This window comes from Phacochoerus africanus, chromosome 12, assembly GCF_016906955.1.
Source record: "Phacochoerus africanus isolate WHEZ1 chromosome 12, ROS_Pafr_v1, whole genome shotgun sequence".
Classification (NCBI taxonomy): domain Eukaryota; kingdom Metazoa; phylum Chordata; class Mammalia; order Artiodactyla; family Suidae; genus Phacochoerus; species Phacochoerus africanus.
In genome coordinates this window covers 71,707,931-71,725,845 of record NC_062555.1, presented here as the reverse complement: position 1 = coordinate 71,725,845, position 17,915 = coordinate 71,707,931, and the positions used below count along the sequence as shown (strand labels likewise).

Sequence of the window (17,915 nt, the reverse complement as noted above, 5' to 3'; positions counted from 1 at the left end):
ACAGCCCTGCAGGAACAACCATAAAACAGACGTCAAGGGAAAATTGATGACTTCTGTTTTCTTTGATTGAAACAGAAGAGGGAAATTAGTAGGTGTTTGTGTCTTTGTTTTTAAATTGGCTTATCATTACCCTTAATTTCTTCTCTTCAAAGCAAATCTTCTGGACTCGTTCAGAAAGGGGACTATGGCTTGCGCCCAGCATCCAGTGCACGTCTGGCACATCCAGGTTGCTTTAAGTGGGTGGATGGCATTTGAGTCCTCCAGGAGGGCATCGGGCAAGTGGGGGAGAAGACGGCCAATGTTCAGGTGAGGGAAACAGGAATGTGCGTGTCATCTAACCGCAGTGAGGGGAGCTGCAATAACATCAGCATCGCCGTGGCCTGGCAGATGTTTGAACAGGGCCTGCTCGGCTGTGCACATCTGGATCTCGGCACTCCGAGCTCTGGCTCATTTAACACGGCCTTTCAGAAGCCTCTGCTTTTTCACTCTCCTTTTGAGTATGTCTTCCCTGAAGCACACATTTAAATGAGTTTCCTCTCCCAATTTCAGCACCCAGGGCATTGAGCAAGGGGGTACAATATCACAGGTGACAGTGGTGAACTGGTTTGCTCTGTGATGGAGAAAGGAGTCAATAGTGATGGAAGCTGATAAACTTTGGACCCACCACACCCCAGAGGGGGAGCGGGGACGGCCAGGCACCAGGCCAACGCATCTCCGCTCTGGCACCTGAGCTGCGTGATTTGCGGCCCATTCCTCACCTCCTCTGAGCCTCAGTTGCCGTATCTGTAAAGTTAGAAAAATACTACCCAACCTGACATTGCTGGGAGATTAGAGATATAAATAAGCAGTATGGTCACACTTGCTAAGAGGTACTGGTCTTTCTCTCTTTTCTCCCATAATTTGAAGTTCGGGATCAGAAGGAGCCCGATTCCTCCGTAGTGTGCAAGGGAGCTGTGTCGGTGAAGACGCCACACTGGCCGGGCTTGACGAGCATTCTCGCCATCACCCCCTGTCTCCGGCCCCCGTGCCCCAGGCAGCTTTAATGTCCCAGTGGGGGAGGTAAGCCTTCAGACTCCCCAAAGCTGCCCCGTTGGTGGGGGTCCCGTCAGCAGGCTGCAGACTGGAAAGTCACCGAGAGGAGGTCCCTTCCTGATCTCTGTCCCTGCAGGGACCCTTCCCCATGCTTGTCAACCTCCCACGTGGGTGCTGAACATCGGAGGCCTGCTGAAATGCAGATTTGCCTTCAGCGGGTCTGGATGTGGCCTGAGTTTCTGCAGCTGGCGAGTTCTCAGGTGATGGCACGGGAGCTGGGCCAGAGACCTTGCCTTGAGTGGGAAGGATCTCAACTCCCCAAATCAGAGATTTTCCTCAGATTTGTTAAAACCCTAATCAGGGGCCAGTTCTGGTAACCCTGGGTCCCCGAACTACTTTGGCCCAGGCATATTTGGGGTTCTTGTTCTAGTACAAGATCCAACCCATCCAGTGTCATTGACCTTGGCTTCCTTGAAAGATGGAGAGATGGGGGCTGGCTGAAATCTCTTGGGTCCTTTTCAAAGATCAAAAGTGGCACTCTTTGTTCTTTTAGACACAGACACATCAGGACAGATGCTGAGTCGCATCTGTTCAAGTCATCATTAAGTGAATTCTGTCCGCTGATATGGCTTTGCCTGTCCATTGAGCCTTGGGATCAATGCGATTCAGTTGTATTTGGAAAAATATATATTCAAGACGAGAACTGCTTATCAGAAACAGTTTAATACCCCGATCAGAAATTCAGTGACTTGTCTATGAACAAGTTTAGAACCTGGCTGTCGCATGTAATCCTCAAAAGGTACAGAGTACTTAGCGTGTCCGAATCCTCTAATAAAGTGTGTTAATTCTTTTTGCTACGGAGTCAGGATCACAAATCCAGTTAGGTTTTCTTAGACAAAGTTGTGTTTGGTTTTCTGTTCTCTTGCACTTCAGAACCGTGTTGGCATTTTAATTGTTATATCTTGATAGCAACATTTCTTTCATGGAAACCTTTTAATGGCAACTCACTCTTCTCTGAGATATTTTAAGAGGCAATTGTATTTGAATGGTCTAAAGAAAAAAAATCCAGGGCTTTCTAGGGGATTTTGTCAGTTGGGCTTTCCTTGCTTATGATCTCATTGTCCAGGATTGTATAAGCTTCTAAGAATCAAAGGGATAGTGGTTTCTAATAAGTATACGCAAACACAGAACTATTTTCACTTTTATTCATATGCTAAATATATTCGCTCAACTGGCATGGACTGCATAATGAATCATGATGAGTCTGTTTGCCCTCCTCAAAAAAACCCAAAAAAGCGATAAAATTGTAACAAAATCAATTCCCTTTGGAAAAGGAGGCAGCCAGTTTTCCAGTACTGCTTGCTTGCCATGGAAAACTCCCCCCCCCCCCGCCCCCGCCCCGTCAGTGATAAACTAGCAGAAGTAAGTATATAAAAAATGTAGATGAAAATAGGTGTCATCCTCACAGGGTAAGGAGCTCATGAAAATTAAGCTCTTAGAGCAGTGCCTGGCGTGCGCCACGTGGCCAGTTAATCTCATGGATCGTCCTTATTCCTGACGCTCATCTCATTGTGTGTAATCAGCCAACTTGCAGTAGCATAAGTTCTTGCTAGCTTTCTCTGCCCATGTTAAGATATATATATGTAATATGGTACATCTCTCTCTTTTTTTGAGTAGACTCTTTCATAAATGATGGTTTCAAATGGTTGCAGAAAAATCTGGCATCGTCTGGGGGAAGGAAATAATGCAAATATCCTCTGAAAGCCTACGTGAACTGTAATTTGAGTGTTCAGTTCAAACAGATGACCGTTGTCAGGGTTCTCTGTTCATAGAATGTCCCTTGGAGGGTTATGATTTATAAAGAAACTGTTTTCCAAATGAAAGAGCAGAGCATCTCAATGGGGGAGGAAACCTCGAGCCTGTAAAACACACATGCCGATGAATGTATAGGTTTCGGTAAGAAACGCATGGATAGTTCCCCCTGGTCGCACTGAGGAAAAACTCGTCTTGTCCGGTTGCGTCACCAGTTGTGCCAACAGAGCACTCGTGCTGAAGCGGTGTTTGCACAGGACAAAGGAAAAGGGGAACTTGGCATGCAGCTGGTTTAGTGAAGCCAGTCTACCATTTCAAATCACCAAGGCCAAACATTCAGTTGGATGGATAGTTTTCACTTGCTGAGACCACGAAGCCATTCTTTTCTGTCTGTTTGGTGCCAGTGAGGAGGGGGACGCACGAGGAAAGTCTCCACCACTCGACGGGGATTTTCTGCAGTGTATTTATGCAAGGTGAAGCTCAGAGGATTTTCCCTGTGTAACAGCACGTCAGGATGGCTGTCGGGTTTGCCAAAGATGCTCAGCAGCAGCAGCAGCAGAACCCCAGTGACTCATCAGATAGAACAGCCGCCAGACACAGCCCCCCAGGAATACGATTAAGCACACATTCTCAGCTGTCAGATGCCTTGGGCTCAATCTCAGGCTCAACCCTTCACGAGCTGCTTGACTTTGAGACAGCTCCCCAACCTCTCTGAGCCTCAGAGGAGGCACTCTCCTTGGCAATAGGCTCTCTGGACCTGATCCCAAAGGCCATGGAAAGAGGGGCCACAATCACGTACACAGAGTGAGCAGAGCAGTGCCTCAGGCACAGTGACCAGCACACATTAGTGATTATTAGACAATGAATAATGTTTCCTATAACTGCACTGAGATCATGAGTCATGTAGTGTATTTTGAGGAGCGGCCTCACATTTGGCCAGAGATACAGATATGAACATCATGGCTTCATTCGGTCAAATCCTGGTGACACGGAGCCACTCTGAAGCTTCTCGACCACGTTAAGGTCTCAGATTCTAGAGCGAGCTCAGTAATCAGGCACCATCAGTTTAGACTGATCAGGAGTTTTAGATAAAGTCCACATGGCTCGGATATTAAATAATTCTCAAACTCTGGATTTAACTATGTCAGCATAATTCCGGGAGTAACCATTTAACCAACTGTTTCCGTCCGCTCTGGCTGCTGTGACAAAATACCACAGGCTTCAACGACAGATTCATTTTCTCCTCGCTGTGGAGGCTGGAAGTCCAAGGTCAAGGAAGGTGCTGGCAGGTTCAGAATCTAGTGAGAACCTGCTTCCTGGCTTGCAGGTGGCTGTCTTCTCCCTGTGTCCTCACGGGGCCTTTGGTTTTATGACTGCCTTGCAAAGAAATTGCTGATATTCCTTAATAAAGATTGCTGAAAAATTGGAAACGTGGTTCTAATATGCATGCAAATCAGATAAAGAGCAGAGGTTCTAATATGGGGAAATTCCAGACCCAGGCAGACCTCAGAGAGATTTTGGGTTTGATTCCAGACCACTGAAATAAAGTGAATATTGCAATAAAGCAAGCCACACATGTTTTTTGGTTTCCCAGTGCATATAAAAGTCAGACTACTATAGTCTAAGTGTGACACAGTGTTATACCTAAAACACATTCACCCCTTCATTTAGAAATACGCTACTGCTAAAAATGCCAGAACAATCACAAGAGGGGCTGCAAAGATCACCAACCACAGGTCACCGTAACAAATATCACAGCACTAAGAATAATAAAGATTGAACTGTTGTGAGGCCTGCCCACGTCTGACAGAGACATGACGGGAGCCAATGCCATCGCGAAAATGACACCCGGAGACTTGCTCTTCCCTTCGGTCTGTAAAACACGTGTGTCCACAAAGCCCCACAAAGCGAAAGCCAATAAAATGAGGTGACGTGAAGTCACTCTTAAACTCCGGTGCCCGACCATTGATAACGTCGCTTCCAAGGCTGCTTGGAGCAGAGACGGGGATGACACGGGCCTAGGAACTGAGCCGTGACAGTGACCGAGGCAAACGGAGCTTTAGGGAGAAGACACAGCCTCCTCGAAGACAACAGTCTTGCAAGCTTGAAGGAGAGGCGGGAGAAGCCCCAGCGGGAAGAGAGCAGGTGGAAGGCACGGGGAAGGAGCGAAAGGCGGCAAAGACGCCGTCCTCCCTGGAGGACATTTAGGGTACAGACTGAGGACCTAGGCTAATGAGGTGTAAATACAGCCCCGCAAAGTTGCAGTGGAGAGTTAATGAGTCAAAAGAAAAGTCGCAAGGAAACCCCGGCCCCTGGTGGTTAGTCTTCACCGCTCACAACCTGTCACATGTGGCCTTAGGCTTTCACGGGAAGTACCTAGAGTCCCCTTGACCTAGAAGCACGATGTTGAGAGTTTCGCGTGGAGGACCAAAGAGCCTTAAAAAGAAGGACTTCTGACCGTCTGGCTCAACGACAAGTGAACATGGTCGGATTTACCAGGTTATCTTGACTAAAGGCTCTTCGCAGTTGAGTTACCTGAATTAGACACATCTTTTAGCTTTTTAAGCTTTAGTAAACACTTCCTCCCACACAGACTCAGAGCCATACTGGCCTCTGATTCTCTGAAAGGGAAATGCCCTGCTCTGAGGTCGGGTCCTGCTGCCCTGATCAGCTTTACGTCTCACTTGCTGGAAGGTCTCTGCGTGGGGCCAGCCGGGCCGATGATGGGGAGTGAGGATAACTCGCCCCCACGGGGGTCGAACGCAGCTCAGAGTCCATCCTTACTCCCGGACTCTTGCCATCTTCACCTCCTGCGTCCACCCTGTACCCACACGGCTGGAAAACAAGGTCTACACGGCGTGTCACTTGCTTTCTGTCCCTTCCCTAGAGCCCACCTGCCCACCCTGCCTGTGTCAGGGCGAGCACCCGCTAGGATCACGTGTCCCTACGGGACAGATCCTTCTGGGTGCCCCGTTTGGGCCGGTCACCCCTCCTCAGCAAGAGCAGAGGCTGACATTAGGCTTCCTTTCTGGCATTAAGTTTTCTTTGTAAACTGGAAGTGCGAGCACTGCTTTACTGGTGCCCAGAGAGAAGGGTGAGTCGGAGAAGCTGGTGCCCAGGGAGTCCATCCTAGAGGTGGAGGCTCCACTGTTTTCTGTCTTTTAAACATCAACTCTTTTTTTTTTTTTTTTTAATTGTCTTGGTGTGTACTTAACTTACAGAGGGGTGTTAGTTTTAGGTGTGCAGCAAAGTAAATCAGTTTTCCGTATACAAATATGCACCCTTTTCAGATTCTTTTCCCGTTGGGTTATCACACGGCTCTGAGTAGGCTGCTCTAGAGCCGGTCCCTGTCACTCATCTATTTACACACAGTAACGTGTGTCTGTCGTCCCAACCTCCTAACGGATCCCTCCCCTGACACTTCCCCTTTGGGAACCTTAAGTTTGTTTTTGAAATCTTTGAGTCTCAAATAGCAAGTCTCAGGAAACGTCTTCTGAGGCTTTTTTTTTTTTTTTTTCCTGAAATGCTTGCTGATTTTTCTCTCTTTCATATCTCCCCATAACTCAGTACTGGCATTTTTCGAAATTGATAGTTTCTCTCCCTTTGAAGAAATTTCAGTGAGCTGAGATTCCTTTTTCTTATTGATCAGGAAGATGCCGCCTCAAGCTGCTTTCCTCTGGAGACGGAGGGGTCACTTTTGTGACGGTTTTGAAAGCAGGAAAATTCCGGAGACCTGGCAAAAGGATCCGACCTCAAGGTCTGCCCGCTTAGAGGGCGTTCTTTAGCGATGAGGTAATGTTTAGGGGAGCTTCTAGTGGGACTGAACTTTGTGACCCTACCTCGCTTGCTGGGGGGTGTTTCACCGGAGCCCACTCAGCCACAAGGACCCCTGACGACAAGGACGGAGATACTGGTCTGACCTGAAAGGAGGCGTTTTCTAACTGCCCCCAGGCCTCCTCTCCACACTCAAGCTGCGGAGGCTTTTCCCTCGCCCTCCCTCTGGCTTTTCCTATTACGAATCGAAGGCAGGCAGGGAAGGATGGGTCAGGTCCTTTCTTTCAAACCCCTACTTTCAGATCAGCGGCCAGCAGCAGAGATAAATGAGTCACTTATTACCGACGTCACAGGGAACTCCAGGCCACAGATACTGTGCAGGGTTTGAAACAGGAGGCAGAGAGCATGTGATTAAATCTGCTCGCTCCCTTTAATGACAAGACCCACAACAGACAAGGAATCAGGAGGCACGACGGACGCTCCTCCTTGAGCCACAGAACGAGGGGATAAGGGGACTGGGCTTCAGGAGTTAATGGGCAATGATCCACGGGGTGGGGCGGGGGGGCCTCCCTCTGCTTGTCAGTACATTCCATGAAGCCTTACTTCATCCTGGGGGCGGAGCCACCCAGACCGTGAAACACCTTCTGTTGCAGGCTGAGTGGCCGTTATTTCCAGACCCTTACCACATATGCTCAAAGCGGTCTGCTGGGTCGCCCACTTTATTTAAGCCATCATGTCACATTTCTAGACATTCCCGGAGACGCCTGTGAATTCAAGGTAGGCGAGGAACGTGGTAAATTAGAACGAGTCCACCTTTCCCTCGAAGGAGAATTTCCTGGCAAAATTGAGCCTTGGGGTTAGTTATAGTCAGGGCATTCCCAAGGCTGGATGACCTCCCAGCCTAAGTGTGCCCTGGACACAAACCGGTCTCCCCAGACTCCCCTGCCCTGCTCCTTTTTGCTCCCAATGCTGCTAATCATTTATTAGTCAAATATGCTTGGTAAGGAGTTCCCACTGTGGCGCAGCAGATGAAGAATCTGACTGCAGCAGCGCAGGTCACTGCTGAGGTATGGGTTTGATCCTTGGCCCTGTGCAGTGAGTTTAAGGATCCAGCGTTTCTGCAGCTTTGGCTTAGGTTGTGGCTGTGGCTCAGATTCAATCCCTGGCTTTCCCTGTGCTGTGGGCGCGGCTGAGAAAAAAATGCGTGAAGAATAACCATTGACTACAGTCACCAAGGAGGTCAAATCACCATCCTTGACCTCAGGGCCCGTCGTCAAGGACCTGATAAAGTTATCGGCTACTTGTACCCAGTCAGAGGGCTTGAGGGTGGGTGCCAGGGGGCTCCCTGCGGGCAAGGTCACAACCCACCAGCTTTGCAGCCTCTGTGCTTAGTCTCGCACCTGGCACATTGACCTCTGTGGATACACGTGACCTCAATAAGGAGCGAATTCGAGCAACACGATAGGGAGCTATTTTCCGGGGCACTCATCTCCGGGCATGGTGACCCTGACAGGCGACCAAAGGTACGGAGATCTGCTTAATGCCCACTCTGACAGTGACAACCGAACGGCATGGCAGGCAGCAATTTTTTACCGAGGGACAAGGGGGTGGGGTCTAGGAAAAGGGGGGTGGAAAAAAAAATTTATAGAGATGGAATTGTTCCTTAAAATTATATCTTCACGTTTATTTTTGCAGGTGTCATTGTACATGTGGAACCTGAAATACTGAGTTTCTTGTACGTCAGGACTAAATATCCCTTTTTACTGCTGCATCCACTGCTGATGTGTTTGAAGCCTTGCAAGAAGAAAATCACTACCTTACGAGCAGTCTTAACTGAATCAGCTATTTTGCACCAATCAAAAATGTATCTATTTTTATCAGGATACAAAAAAAAAAACACCAACCCAATACGTCTATAAGTAATAAAAAGTTGAGGATAACAGGTGCCAATTGATTGACATCCCCTCAGAGCACCGCCTCCCACCTCCGCACACCCTGGTCTGACGTCCAATTTTAAATTAAGACTGGTAGATAAATTCAATTTTCTGTAATTTTATTCAGCTCTAGGCCCGAGTTGTTTGGGAGCTACTGGCCTGAGGCACTAAGATTCTCATCAAAGGGACAGACTAACGAGGGTTTCTTTCCAAGATCAAAGCATGTCTTTGTTTCTGGGTGATTACTTCTCTTTTAACGGCCGTGTTTATTTTTGTACACATGGTCCTTTTTGTTTGTTATCTAAGATGTTGTGAAAATATCGCTGCCAGGACTTCAGCGCTGAGTGGGACCCTCTCGGCCTCAGTTTCTCTGGGCCTCTGTTCCGGGCTCAGCTGACCTGTGGGGACGGGACTCCCCGCCCTCCCGCCTGGCCCCTGGGCCATCTGCCACCCACCTCTTCAGCTATCAAAGGCTCTTTGGCCAGAGCGGTATGTTTTGGTTTCATCTCCAGGTACTTTGGACTCGGGAATGTTTGGCAGGAGAGAGAAAAACAGAAAAGGTCAGTTTCACTTGAGGCCCCATGATGCCAGCGGTCGTTTCCCACAAGTGACCCGGCTCTGACTCAGCTTTCACTTTTCTTGTGACGGCGTCTCTGATGGCATCCACATTCCAGATCAGCCGGCGAGGGAGCGGCGCGAATATTGGCATCTACACGGCGGATGCTCAGCCTCCAGCCCGGCCATCTCCTGCCGCCTGTCTTTTCCCCGCAGGGGTGCAAGCTGGCAGGTAGACCCGGGGGCCCCCGTGTTTCCTGGGTCCCAGTTTTGATCTGCATGGTATTTTTAGGGGAGAGACTATGAGCCAACATGGAAAAAGGGGAAGAGTTGATGTACGCATCTAGGGGGCCGTCTGCTGAAAGTGATGGCCATCTAGCAAGACGAGAGCCGCATCTCCCCGAGGCTGCAACGGGCCAGAGATGAGGGGGCATCCCCTGCCTTTTGCAGGGGAACTGCCTTCTTCCCTTTTCCGCAGTCTCCAACACGCCTCATAGCGGCCCCTGCTGAGGTCAGGTGATCCTTGCCAGTCACGATGGTGCTTATACGCCAGTTTTTCTTACTTCCAGCCTGCATTTCTCTTTCTATGCCTTTCTTGGCCCATGCAGGTATTTGGATTTGCAGCCTCTCCTCCACGGAGTATTTTATTCATAAAGTCCCAGCTTTGGGCATTTTGGGAGGTCATCCAATTAAATGGCTAAGAGTATTTTATTAACCGCATTGACTTCCTTTAGGCCCTGTCACTGTCACTTGGGGTTCCTCCCCTTGTCTTCTCCTGAGAATAGGCTGGTATTGTTTCCCACCAGACACAGAAGTCAGCCTGTCAAAGTCAGGCAGGGGACAGGTACAGGGGACGTCCCATTTTACGATGGACCTTTCACCTGGATGGCCTCAGGTAACTCTCAGGACAACTCGGAAAGGACTTTTTATCACCTCTGCTTTATAGACGGGAAGGTCACGGGGGTGAGGAGCTGGCCCAGGACAACACAGTGGGGGGGGGGGGTGGAGCCCAAACAAAGTCCCTCCCATCTTGCTCCCTCACAGGAAGATGGTGCTGCCTTGTCGAGTCCTGGGCTTGACAGTTGGAAATCTTTAATTATTGTCAGAGGAGCACTAGAATTTCCCAGCTGGATGTCTTTAAAGACAAAGCCTGTATTTTACTATTATTATCATTACTAGGGATGTGCCGCCAGCATGTGGAAGTTTCTGGGCCAGGGATGGAACCCACACCATGGCAGTGGCAACGCCAGGTCCTTAATCTATTGTACCACCAGGAAACTCCCAGAGGTTGAATTTTAAAACAAGGCAAAGAGAAAGAGAGCTATCATGAGTGGTTTCTGGGTTTGAAAACGATTATGATTTTCTAAGGACTGACGGTTCATATAACCTGCATGGCTCTCATTCTGCATCTCTCACATGCGATCCCGTGTATTCTGACTGCAAGTCATTATTCGATGGTGTGGGAGGAAGACGACTCTCCAGCGTTCAGGCTTGGAATGAGCAGCTTCCTCCTGCTCCCTTTCTGACCAAGCCCTCTGCTCTGGGCGTTACGGCTCAGCTGCTGGAGGAGAAGGTATTTCCCTTTCCTTCTGACATTTCAGAGATGCCATTTGATATGTCAGCTGATGTGGTCATTTTTGCTACAGCAACTTACAAAGGCTGCGCTTCTTCCCAACTGCTGCTCTCCCAGGGATCATCACTTACCCATGGAGACGGCCGTAAAGAGGGGCCGTCCTCTCAAGGCTTTTAAAAGGATTTCTCTAGAATCATATATACATGTGTGTGTATATATGCATACACACATATATGCATATATGTGTGTATATGCGTTTCAAACATTAAAAAATTTATTTTGCAAAATTCACTTCCAGTGAAGGGAGGAAAGGTGATTTGTGTGATTCCCCCTCCTACCTGATGACTCAGTTCATTTCAGGACGATGGTTTTAAACAGAATCATAGCAATGGGGGAGCTTGATCAACGTTTGCATCTATCTTCCTGAAAACTGAATTCATACCAACCCGCTATCCTACAAGAGAGACTAGGTCACCCACCTGAACTTTCTTTTGGATTTCCATCTCGATATTCCAAGAGAAAGAACGATCTTGCGGGATCCTTTCTTGCCTTGAAAATGCTGGGATTCACTCCATCTCATCATCTAACCACGCCCTCAGCAACGGACAGTGCTTCCTCCCCAGGGACGAGTCCCTTACGCTGCTTAACCCTCCTCTTTAAAGGGGCCGAGTACCCAGCCTCCAGCCTCCACCCGCGGTCTCTCCAGGGGGACAACACTGTCCCTAAAAATCAAATCGCGTAAGGGACTATCACGAAACGGTGGGAAAATGAAGAGAGGAGTGAGCCGCGAGTCCTTTGCGCCGGCACTCAGATCCGAATGGGAAGGGGCTCCCTGGCGGGGACCTTTTACGAAGGCAGCGAATTAGACAAGGGTCGCATTTTCGTTGAAAGGGAGCAATGGTCTGTTGACTCCTGCTCACTACTGAGGCCACATTCCCAAGCATCGGCTGGGACAGGCTTTCCCAAAGGGACATGTAAGTTATGTGACTTGCTGGGGCCAGCTGACCCTCCAGGACAAGTGGACGTGAATGTCAGTGGCCCAGGGTGCTGTCCAGTGGGGGCTGTTGTCAGCTCTTCTCCAGGCTTCTCAATGCAAGTGGCTCTGTTTGGATGTAGATTCCTTTCTGCATCGTTTGTTTGATCTCATTTCTTACCTTCCCGTTATTCTCTGCCCCCACCCCCCACCCCCTGCTTTTCCTCCTTGGTGGTAATTGAGGTAAAGGACTGTGCATGGCTTTGCTTTCCACCCCCCACTAGAAAAGGTAACCAGGATTTCAACCAGACAAAAGTAGCTAGTTTTGCAATGACTTGCCATCAACCTCACAGATAAAGGGTATAACACACCAGAGTAAGCTCGAGTTGAAAAAGAATGTCAAGTATCAAATAATATTTCAAAACACTAATTAATATCTTCTTGAGATGCACCTTCTGGGGCGTGAGCATGCCTCCGGCTTGTATCTGTACCATCAGAATGAGCAGTCCCACCAAATGCATGGCTCTGCCATAACACACATCCATTTCCCACCTGCTTTAGTGGTGACGTGGCTGCGCCCGGATCCCTGTTCCCCTGGGGTCTTGGAAACGTGCTGGTGTAAAAACTGTGTCCTGGTCATGAGTGACAGACTGTGATTTGTAGTCATCCAAACTCAGAGGGAAGAAGACATCAGATATGTCCAGGTCTGCGTCACCTGCTAAGCTCTGCATCTTAAGAACTGTCTTTCCTTCATGATTTAACCTCTAACAGCTGTAATTCCCAGCTCCTATGTGACCTTAAACAACTTGCAGAAAGAGCCAGTCTTCTGGAACTTCTGCCTCTTCAGAGAATCCCCTGAAGAGGCAGCCTGAGATGCTGTAAGCATCAGAAGAGCACTCCCCCTGGGAGCTGCCAGGATGGGTGACACTGGAGCCACAGCAGGAGCATTAAGGCCAGGGCTGGGGGGCGGGGGGGGGGAGAGGGCTGCCAGCCGCCTTCCTCTTTGCTTTCTTTTTCTCTTCTGGGAGCCCTAAGTATTGAGGCAGGATTGAGGGACCTGCCACAGCTGGAGGAACTTCCCAGAGAAGGGGTCGAACTTGAGTGGGGAAAGCAGACAGCTAGTGGCCACCTCCCCTCCTATTAGTTCTGGGAGGGTCCGTGTCACATTTGCAACCAAGAGAAGGTGGCAGAAGTCACGTTATGGGGCATCCGAGGCTGGGCAGAGTTAAGGCAGTATCCTCCTTGCTCTCTGAAACACTCAGGCTGGAACGCTGGGGAGCCGTGTGAACTGGCCCTGCTGCCCTGAGCTGCTGTGTTGGGAGGAAGCCCAGACTGGCTCACACAGGGAGCTACGTGGAGAGGCTGGAAGCTACTCGGAGGAGAGAGGTGGGGGGGCTGGGCCAGTGCCCACCTGCTCCCCCAGATGTTCCAGCCCCTTCCTCCACGTGACTGCAGCCAAAAGAGAGACCTTGAACCAGACACACCCAGCCAAGCCCTTTTCAGAGTCCAGTCCCCAAACAAGAGAGCACAAGGAAAGGGGTTTCTTTCGGTCTCCGAGTATCGGGAACACTTGCTGCACAGAACTGGAGGAGATCATGAGACCTGGGGTCCCAGGTGTGGTTTGCTGCAGACTCGACATCCGATACCCCGGTCCCTCGCTGTATCTTCCTCCTGGAGGTGGTGATGTACTTCCAACGAGACAATGTACCTCTGAGAAAAGCAAAAAGCACCGCGTCCACAAGAGCATTTTAAAACTTCCACCGGAGAGAGAAGAGCGTGAAATAGACGAATTCGGGTAGGTGTTTCTAGAAAGGAAGCTGAGGGAAAATTAAGCTGGGGTGTGCGGAATGGGCAGGAACATTCTGCACTAACATCTCACCGCGCTCTGTTCACCTACAGATGTATTGTCACTCCTGCTATGATCCGTGTCACTGTCCCTCTTGAGACGTAGCAAAATGCGCCTCCAGCCAGCCTGCTGGGCCTTCAGCCTGGCGGCCTTGCTTACTGGGAAGTGACCCTGGGGAGATTAGCCATAAACGTGCCTTCTAACGCATGCTAACTGTGGATACGGTCAGTCCTCCTCTGAGCGGTCCAGCTGCCTCCCCTCCCGCCTCCCAGGGCATCCTGGGTGGCCTTTGCCTCACCCCTCTGCGAGCACTGGCTCCTCTAGATCCACTGCCCAGGGCTGGCACGGCCCAGCCCCGGGGCCCCACGTCTGTCCACGTGACTTTGCCGCACTTAGGTCTGTGACGTTTATTCTGATGGGGGTTGTCCACGGGGGCCTTTCCTGTCCCCTTGGAGAGCATGTCCTCTGTGGTTTCTGCCTGCTGGTCTCTAGGGCCTGACCAGAGAGTGAACAGACGGGGGTGGGGTGGGGGGACCAGTGATGAGTGGAGCGTGCTTTTGCGTTAAACCACAATCAGTGCAGATTTGGCGAGTGCTGGGGCAAGGCGGTTCTGACACTGCCCATACGCCGGGCCAGTGATCCATCCATGAACCACGGGGCCGTTTGTTTGAGTGGCCACATGTTTAGAAAAGGGGTGGAAACCTAGAACCTTCTTCATCTCCAGGCGGCAGAATAGGATAATGATCATTTAAATTTCCCTGTGTTTTGCGAAAGGTGGATTTTCCACGAAGCTGGAGAACCTTGGAGCCTTCGGGCTGAGCTCGTGAGGTCACATGTTGGGAATGTTGTTTAGAGGGGACATGACCCCCTGGCTAAGACGCCGTCCTTTCCCTCCAGCACCTCCACGCTGCAGCTCTCCCGTGTCAGCTGGTGGTGGGGCCGCAGGAATTTCTGAGACCCGGCTAAGGGGCAGTTAAGCTGGGAATAAGCCATCGGAATAGCGACTTGAAAAGCCATTTCAGAAAGTTTCCATCGAATCAGAGATTCCAGACTTCTGATTTTGCGAATTTAAAGGGTACCTTTATCCAAAGGTTATCTTTACGTTACTTACAGAAGAACTGAGAGGAGAGGGAAAATTTAGCTAAAAATCAACAGAATAAGAAACAAAACCAATCACAGGCAGAGACATCAATAGAAATTATTCTCATTTCCAGAAGTAACGGTATAAAAAGTTTTCAGATCAGACAGAAGTGATCATTCACTAAAAGGAAGCCTGGGTTTCTAACACAAGTGTGGAGTGGTGGTGTGCAACTAGTCATTACTTAAGAAAACATAAAGTGCCCTGAAATTTTTACGGTTTATAGGTTAAAGACGTTGACAGAAGTTTTCCCACATTTGACAAAAACTATAAAATATTTAGCTGATATTATCAGCTAGGAGTGGTGAAGCTGAAAAGGACTTTTCTAAGCTAAGGCTAAAAAAAAAACCCCAAAACCCAAAAACTCACAAAACCCGTTTTGATGACACCTGCTAGAGGAGAGCCTGGATTATCCTCCTAGTATCTCTAGAAAATTATCTTATAAAAGCTTTGCCATAAAGAGGCAATCCAAGAAGAGATAAATAAAAAATCTGAGTGAATGACGTTAGATATGACAGGGTGTTAAATAGTCAAATATTGTGGATTCTTCCTGAATTTGCAATGTTTGTGGTATTTGTCACCTTTGAAACGTTTATAATTTATTTTGATTTCTCTTTCCCCACACATCTTGATTTTTATGTTTGTATTTTGTATTCTTTAATTTTTTTTCTTTTCGGCCACACTGGTGGCATGCAGGAAGTTCCCAGGCCAGGGACTGAACTGGTGCCACAGCAGTGACAATGCTGGGTCCTTAACCCCCTGGGCCGCCAGGGAACTCCTGCATTTTGTATTCCTATTCATAATGTGGAAATTTAAACTCTTTATACATTGAGCCCCTCAGGTAACGCCCTGCCTCAGATTCCTGACATCTGCCTCTCCAGTATGCTGTCTGATATCCACGAACTTGAGACGAACTTGAGAGGATTCACATAACCCCACAGTCTCTGGTTAACTGATTGTTAATTTTAACTTAAGCCTGTTGGAAAACCTCTCACGTCTCTTTTCACGGCGAGTTCTGGGGTTGACTGAATTTCTTTCCAAGGACAGAAGGGGTCAAGGAAGCCAGGAGCAAACGTGACAGGTGGAAACAGGGTTGGCGTGTATTTCAAAGGATACATGCATTCCGGCAATATCCATATTGACCCCTGCTCAGCTGAGGGCACTGACGAAGCCTTCAAGTCACAGAGGCGCCCTTGCTCACCCATCTACCCTTGTGGCAGCCATCAGCTCGGTTCATATAAGAGACGAGCCCTGGATTTGGGGGCCTGGAAGAGTTTTGTAAAGAGCAGTCTTTCTCAGCAAGGATTTAAAGTTTGGTAGGAGAGAAGCGACAAGATTTGATGTTATCTTGTGAACAAACATTTCCTTGGGTTGGGTTAGGGTACAAGTTCCTAAAGCCTATGGGGTTCCTGCTGTGTAAACCCAGCTCCCATTTTGGAAGAAAATGAATCTGTTGGTGTCTGTGTGGCCATGAGTGTTCTAACCGTGGAAGCAGTTCATCTGGAAAGAGTACCATTTTTCTCAGCCATTCGCTCAAGAGCACTGTGGGAAAAGATGACTCAGCCATGGTTGGGGGCACGGGGAGGTTCTCCTCGGAAGCCCTGAGCTAGGTTATTGCGCTTTCTTAAACACGGACCCTGATGTTCCCTGACCTGCCCCATCTGCGGAGGTGGCCGTCCTCCCTCGTCCGGAGTGGCTGTCCTCACGAGTCTTCCGGGACGAGGCTGTCTTCTCACCGCGCCCACTCCCCATCTCATGCCTCCTCGTGGCCGCAAACACCCTAGAGGGGGCACTTCCTCAGCCGTCACTCCCCGGGTCTCCTCGACTGCGCGCTCCCACCCAGCTGCCTGCTGCATGCTTCCGCAGACAGGGCAGGCCTGCGTTGTTGCGAAGGCCTCCTGCCGCCCCTCCAGCCATTACCTCCACCGTGTAACAAGGTGGCCGAAACTCAGTGTCCCTGGAGCACCACCGTTTACTGCTCACGGTTCCTGGGAACAGGACTCCAAGCCCACATCACCAGTGCCTGTGGTCTAAGGTCCCCTGAGGATACAGCAGGGCATCTACCATGCTGGGCTCGCCCCACGGCTCCACCAGCAGCATTTGCCCCTAAGCCCCTCGTGAGTCTGCTGGCAGGACTGAGGGCCCCACAGGTGGGTGGCTGAGGGCTGTTCCTTGCTGGCTCCTGGCCAGGGGCACCCTCTGCCCCTGACGTCTGCTCTCCCTCAGGGTGGGGGCGGGAGAAGGGGACGGCGCCCAGTGCAGAGCCAGGGTCTCTGTGTGGCCATGTCTCCGGGGCCACCTACCACATCCTCTGTTTGTCACAAGAATCACTCAACCCAGCCCGGACACTCCAGGGGAGGGCCTCACACGGGCGCCCCTGGCGCCCAGTGTCCACGCTGAGGTCTCCCTGGACCTTTATCCACGTGTCGGCCGCTGTGCTGAGTATCCGAGAAACAGACATCAGGGGCCTCCTCTAAGAAAGCTCTGCATTGTCTGTACATGTAATGATACAGTCAAAGTAATTTAATTTTTTTTCCCCCAGGGCCACATATGGTTGTAGCATATGGAGGTTCCCAGGCTAGGGGTCTAATCGGAGTTGTAATTGCCGCCTACGCCACAGGCACGACAATTCGGGATCCGAGCTGCGTCTGCAACCCACACCACAGCTCAAAGCAACGCCGGCTCCTTAACCCACTGAGGGAGGCCCGGGATGCACCCCGCAACCGCACGGATACTAATCGGGCTCTTAACCCACTGAACCACAAAGAAAACTCCTAACTGAAATAGGTTACGCTTGTATGACACCGTGTGCACGTTCCTCCTGATTGATGAGCGCAGACAGCTTGCACGTCAGGTCCGTGACCGTCAATCCAGGTTTCCCACTCGAGGCTGTCCGCTCTGAGATCTGGATGGACGCTGTGCTGCTGGGGACCCCGAACTCAGGCATGCTGCTACCACGTGGCACCCTGATCTGGACTTTGTGGCTTCTCGGCTACTCTTGAGTTGGTTGAGCATCAAAGTCTGGACTAAAATGGTCATACAGAATCTACATGGTTTGGGAATTAATTTATGGCAATACAGAGTGGTTTTATTTTCACCGGTTTGCTTTGTTGTTGCTTTGCTTGTTTTTAATTGAGGATGTATTAAGGTCCTCCAAGGATATGCTGAGAATTGAGGGACCCTTTCTGTACATTGCACGACTGTCATAAGCTCAAGTCTATTCCTCCAGACCTGCGTGCCTATAGGGAGGTTTTGGTCAGTGTTGGCAAAAGGCAAGG

The 17,915-nt window shown here is 49.8% G+C and overlaps 1 pseudogene; it reads right to left on the bottom strand.

Annotated features, from left to right (window-relative positions):
- Positions 1 to 12,000: 12,000 nt before the first annotated feature.
- On the bottom strand, positions 12,001 to 17,584 carry LOC125112494 (UPF0669 protein C6orf120 homolog; annotated as a pseudogene).
- Between the last annotated feature and the right edge of the window lie 331 nt (positions 17,585 to 17,915).